The sequence below is a fragment of the Sus scrofa genome, chromosome 6 (genome assembly GCF_054392235.1).
Source record: "Sus scrofa isolate SSC_HxYL_T2T_F1_AM1 chromosome 6, Sscrofa_HxYL_maternal_Yorkshire_Landrace_v2.0, whole genome shotgun sequence".
Lineage (NCBI taxonomy): Eukaryota > Metazoa > Chordata > Mammalia > Artiodactyla > Suidae > Sus > Sus scrofa.
The window spans coordinates 174235280-174241502 of NC_139388.1; positions in this window are offsets into that span (position 1 = coordinate 174235280).

Sequence of the window (6223 nt, forward strand, 5' to 3'; positions counted from 1 at the left end):
TCCATCTGCAAGTTGTTTTCCGTGGGCTTTTAGAGTGCCTGTGGGCATAGTTTTAGAGCCCCGGTTCTCAAAGTTTACCGTGTAGTAGAATCAACGCGCGGGGCTTATTAAAACATATTGCTGGGCCCCAGGCCGGTAAGTTTTGACGGGGGCTCGCGGTTTTGCATTTCGGACGAGTTCCCAGGTGATGCCCCCGGGACCACACTTTGCAAACCACTATTTTAGAGTTTTTGGGAGGCTTTTGCCTGGGCTGCTGGGACAAACACTTGCTCCAAAGTTCATCCTGTTTGGGTGGAAGTTTCTCGTTCATTTAACAGATATTCATTGAGCATCTTTGATGCACCCGGCACTGTTCAGGCCACTATGGCAAAAACAGCAACACAGGCAGACGAGGTCCCTACCGCAGTGGCTAGCGGAGGAGTCCGATGTAAATTACATCATCATATGGCCTCCGAAGGAAAAGGCTGGCTGATGCAGTTGGGCAGCCCATGACCTCATCCCACAGGGCCCTAGGCTAGGTTTCCAGCCAGCTCTCCACCTGCCAGCTTTTGCCTGGGGTATCCCCTCTGCCTGAAACACCCTTTCCCTTTCTCAAGGTTCTTTCTTATCGGAGATTCATTGTCCCGTTCCTCAAAACTCAGCTCGGCTCCATCCCTGACACCTTCTTTAACCCACTTCACAGCATTCTCTTTGCTCCTTGCCTGCCGACACCACCTGTTGCTCTGCCAGTCGGATCTGCATCCCTTTAGCACAGTGTTTCTCTTCTGCCAGGGAAACTGAGGCCCAGAGTGGGGAGGTGACTTGTCCAGATGGAATGGCCGGGACTAGAATCCAAGCTCATCAGGCAGTACTGCACTCCTGGACAGCCCGGAGCCTGCAGCTTGTAAAAAGGTCTCTGGGTGGTGGCGGGTGGGCCCAGGCCACGGGAGATACCCGCTCTCAAAAGTGTCTTCCTTCCAGCTTAGGTCCCAAGGAGCAGGGCCAAGGGTGGGAGTGGGGGAGGGGCAGGAGGGGCCCCTCTTTGCCCACCCCCCAGGGTGGGAGCAGGCCCAGCTTGCAGATGCCTGGCGTGGCATCTGCCTGAGTCACATCCCGGAGGCAAGGGTGGGCAGGGACTGTTGGCTGCCCCCCCCCTTACACATGCGCAGCCGCCAGGTGGTTCTATTTAGAGTCACGAAGGGCCTGAAATCACTGCTGCACCCCCTCCCACAGTTCTCATCTGCCTTCCCTGCCTGGGGAGCCTACGCTGGGGGCTGCCCCCTCAGGTGCCCTGGAAGCCAGGCCGGCCTCCTGCTGGTCTTCAGCCCTGGCCCAGCCTACTCTATTTGACAGGGCCTGCTGGGGGCCATACCAGAGCTGGGAGGATCCTTAGCTGGGGGCCCTGGCATGGGCTGCCACTGCGGGGCAGGGAAGCCAGGTTGGCAAAGACGCCCCAGAGGCTGACTCAGGCCCTGCTCTGGCCCCCGCCCCGCTCAGTGTCCACAGCTGCTCCTCTGGGGCCCACGCTGGTGCACTCAGCCTCCCGCCCCAAACACACACCTACCATGCACTCATTTTGCTTTGCTTTGCTTTTTTCTTTTCTTCTTCTTCTCCTTTTTTTTTTGGCTGCACCCATGGCATGTGGAAGTTCCTGAGCCAGGGATCGAATCTGTACCACAGCAGCAGCCCAAGCCACGGCACAGATCCCTACCCTGCTGCCCTACAAGAAACTCCAACACTCATTTTTCTTTACTCCCAACTGGGTTCCTGCTGCATCCATTATGAGGCAGCGGGACGTACTGATGGAGAGACAGCTCAGACAGTCACTTAACCCCCCAAAGACACCCTGTCCTAATCTGGAAACGAGCCTCATCGCGGCCCGCACCTCAGAGGCCGCGGGACGAATTCGGTAAAATGAATGCCAGCACCAGGAAGCGCTCGGTAACGCCGTGGCTGTGTCTTTATTACTGTTGGTGTGGCCCTACACATGGCCCTTCCTGTTTGTCCCAAGTCACGCGGTCCCACCTGCTCTCACCACCCACACTGGTGTCCACTCGCACACCCGGGCTCACGCAGGGGCGCACTTGCATGTGTCCCTTACACTTGCGTTCCACACGTTCCTACCGTTCCACCCCCAGGTCTCCCCCCCCCACCCCCACACCCCCTCTCAAGCCCCCGTGACCCTCCCTGCCGCTCCCACATCCATCCCTGCTCACGGGCAAAGCCCCGCTTGCTCACTGGCGCTGTCCTCCCCCTTCCACGCACAGGCACATTCGCTTCTGCTCACACCTTCCCTCGTCCTGAAACTCACTTGCATTCCAACACACACACATGTGAACACGCACGCACACACGCACACACACACGCGTGCTCAGGCGCACACACACATCATGTGCTTTACCCCATCGACCTGCACTTGAATCACAAAACTGGTGCACAGATACCCAAAGAATCCCAGGACCCGCCTCGATACCTCAACAGTCCGTCCCACCCAGTGGCGGAGGAGCACGTGCTACCCCACTCTCCCTGGGCACGCTGCCCTGGCAGGCACCCCTTCCCGGGCCACACAGTGACGCTCCGTCACCCTCGCAGGCCTGTCTCCTTCCAGCCGCTTCCCCTCCTCCAGCCTCGGCTCCCCAGCCCCTCCCAGCTCTCAGAATAACCCCTGCCGCTGGGGCCACCGCCACCTCCACTCGGCTGCCACTGCTGAGCTGTCAGGGCCGCCAGAGCCCGCTTCCCCAGCGCCGTGCCAGCCGGCCCGGCTGGCTCAGGGCAAGTGAGGACAGAAGGACAGGCTTCTCTGAGGTCTGATGGGCGTAGCTGCTCTGCACCCCCGAGGACGCCCTTCTGGAGCCCACCTGGAACACAGTCAGCTCTCGGGCACAACCCACTGCCGCTGGTCCAGCATCTTCCCCGTCCCCAGAGGACCTGGCCTGTGTCCTTTTGATCCGCAAAAGCCCAGAGGGCGGCCTCCTCTTCTGGCTCAGAGAAGCTGAGGTCTGGGGAGGAAGGGGTTTGGTGAAGGCAGCGCCGTGAGTTGGGAGCAGAGTCAGACCAGGCAGGGCTGGCCACTCCTAGCCCCTCATGGGGGACTCCGGGGGACCCTCCCCCAAACTGCACAGCTCTCGAGAACCTCCCCCCTGCCCCCACCTGCCAGTGCTGAGCAGAGTCTGGTTGACATCTGATGCCACAGTCGTCAGGAAAAAAGAATAGCACGGGGGGGGGGGGGGGGGGTGCGTCTGGGGCCGCCTCTGTGGGGGAGGGGCGGTGCCCAGCCCAGGCCTCCAGGGGTGGAAGCGGGAGCGTCCGCAGTAGCCAGAGGGGACCTCAGGACAGCTGGGAGAGCCTCCAGAGCAGGCTCAGGCCTGGCCCAGGGACAGTGTCAGGGAGTGGGTGGGGCTGAGCGGAGGCTGTGTGGCTGAGGGGGACACTGCAGCAGGGCAGGGCCCCATGACAAGACCCAAGGCCCCTTCAGCTGCCTCCATAGTCCAGGCCTGGGGCAGAGAGTCCTTCTGGCTCTAGGACAGCAGCTCAGACCAGCGGCTGCTTGGTGCTCAAAAACATAAGGCCAGGGCCAAAAGGACCTTGTGTCCTCCTGGGCCAGGGGGCCGTCCCATCACCAGCAGTGGTAAAGAGTAGAGCTGCTGAGAGCTACTGTTACAGGCCAAGCCCTCCCTCCTGCCATCCTGTTCAGTCCTGTATTCTTATCCCCAGACGTTTTATCGAGCACTTGCTAGGAGTCAGCCATGCATTATCCAGATGAATCTGGCCCTTGGGAGCAAGGACTCTGCCCATCTCCTCCGCTGCTGTGTCCCCAGGGTCCAGAATAGGGGCTGGCACAAAGACTCTCAATAAACATTTGTTGGATGACAGTTTATTCTCACAACCACCTGAGAGGCAGCTATTATCATGCCCATTTTCAAGATGAAGAAAGTGAGGCTCAGAGAAGGGAAGTGAGCAGCCTGCTTCCCTGGCACTCAGAGCGGAGTCTGGGTTTGCTCCTTGCGCAGCACTAGAGGTGGGGGGAAGTGAGCTTAGGGGGCCTGTCCCTTCCCTTCTCTGAGCCTCACTTTCCTAGTCTGTGAAATGGGCACATGCTGTATTTCTCCGCAAGGGACGATGAGACCACCCATGAAAGCTGCACAGCCCAGAGCAAGGGTCAGACAGACTGATGCTCCCTTCCTCCTTGGGTTTGCCCCAATATTCTAAATTTCAACATGACCACACCCGGGGTCCATGATGCCTGTAAGTCACCCCTCCTTCTGTACAACAGGAAGGAGCTGTACTTGATCACTGAGTTGCTACAATAAAGTACCGAAGTGGCTTAAAACAACAGGAGTGTATTGTCTCACAGTTCTGGAGACGAGCAGCCAGAAATCAAGATGCCGGCAGGGCCTGGCTCTCTCGGACAGCCCTAGGGGAGACTCCTTCCTCGCCCCTTCTAGCTCCTGGAGGTTGCTGGAAATCCTGGCGCCCTCGGCATCTGGCCGCGTCCATCACTGTCTCCGCCTCCGTCTTCACGTGGCCTCCTCCCTCCGCTCTCGTCCGTGTCTGCACTTGGCGGCGTCCTCTCTGGGTCTGTCTTCCGATGACGACACCAGCCACACTGGATGTAGGGCCCACCCTGGTCCACTATGACCTCATCCTAACTAAGTGCATCTGTTCCAAACAAGCGCCAATGCTGGGGCTCCAGGAAGGGCGTGGATTTGCGGGGGGGACACTCTTCGACCCGGTATACGAGTTGTAGTGGAGAAGGGGTCGGATTCGGAGACTGGCAGGGCCAGGACTGGATTCGCCTTCCTTCACCTGTTTGCCTTTGGACGTCCCTGAGTCCAGACCGTAGATTCTCCAAGTCTTGCTTCTTTCTTACCCTGCAGAGTGAAGACAGCAACCCGACCTCCGAGGGACGTTGAGAGGAAAAGACCAAGCAAGACCTGACAGCAGAGCCTGGCACAAGGAGACCCAGCCTCTCGCCGTGGCCCCTCCCGGGCCAGCCCCGTCCTGCCCAGGTGGTTGTCCTCACGCTGGCCTGTCATCTCCTGATCCAGTGACCCTGTCAGAGCGCTGGCGGCGCTCTTGGCTGAGCCACGTCTCTGTTCCTCAGAGCCTGTCTTCTGATCAGACAGGGGAGCCTCGGGAAGATGGTCTCGAAGCTTCCCTCCGAGCTCTGGGGCCTCCTTACAAAAGCCCGAAGGAGACTGGGGTTCTCAAGAGCCATGACTGGTCGGAGGGGCGTCCTAGGGAAGGGACTGAGGTTTCTAGGAGAAAGCTGCCTCTTCCATCTGCCCCCCGTCACCAGGTCCCCCGGCCCCCCAGGCCTGGGAGGCAGCCGACTTCCTCAAACCAGCGAGCCTCTGCCGGTGAGGAGCTCCCCCAGATGCGCGCCCCCAGTCCCCTGGACTTGCTGCTCTTCTGCTTGGCAGCCCCAGCCCCAGCCCCAGCGGCTGCCCCATCAAGGATGCCCTGTGTGAACCCGAACTGGGGGGCACTCACCTCAGTTTACCCATCTGCAAAATGAGACCATCACAGCCACCCCCGGCGCGGGCCCGAGAAGGAAGGGCGACAGCGCGGAGAGGGACATCGCAGGGACTTGTCTCTCGGGCCGTCAGCGGGGCCTTGTCCTCTGCCTCTGGGCTCACGCACACATCACCCCCTCCCGGCCTGACTGTCGGTCTGAGGACCCTACAGCATGAGGAGTGCGGGTGCGAGGGGCCGGGGCCTCCCAGAGGGTTAGGAAAGCGAGCACGACCCGCTCGCTGATGGGAGGAGGGAGGAGGCTAGTGGGGACAGAAGGGCCCCCGCGTGCCAGACGCCGGGCTGTGTGTGCCGGCTCGTTTCATCCTGACAGCCGCGCTCTGGAGCCACTGGCAAGATGCCCGTTTTGCAGAGGAGGAAACTGAGGTCGTCTGAGGAACCGAGGCAGCGGCTGCCAGGGAGCCTCACAGGGAACCGAGGCAGCGGCTGCCAGGGAGCCTCGCGGGGGGTTGTGAGACGCCGATGCTCAGCATCAAGCCCTTATTTACTCGACTTACCTGTTTAGCCAGGACAGCCTCCAGGCTAAGCCAGCCACGGCTGTCCCTTGATCCTAATGAGCCCCAAGAAGCTGCTCTTATTTTAGAGGGGGCAGCAGGGGCTCAGAGAAGTAAGATAACTTCCCCCAGGCCACAGAGCCAAGAGCTGGGCCGGAGTTTCCCAGTCCCAAAGCGGGACCGCTTTCTCACACCTGTGTGCTACCTGCACAGGT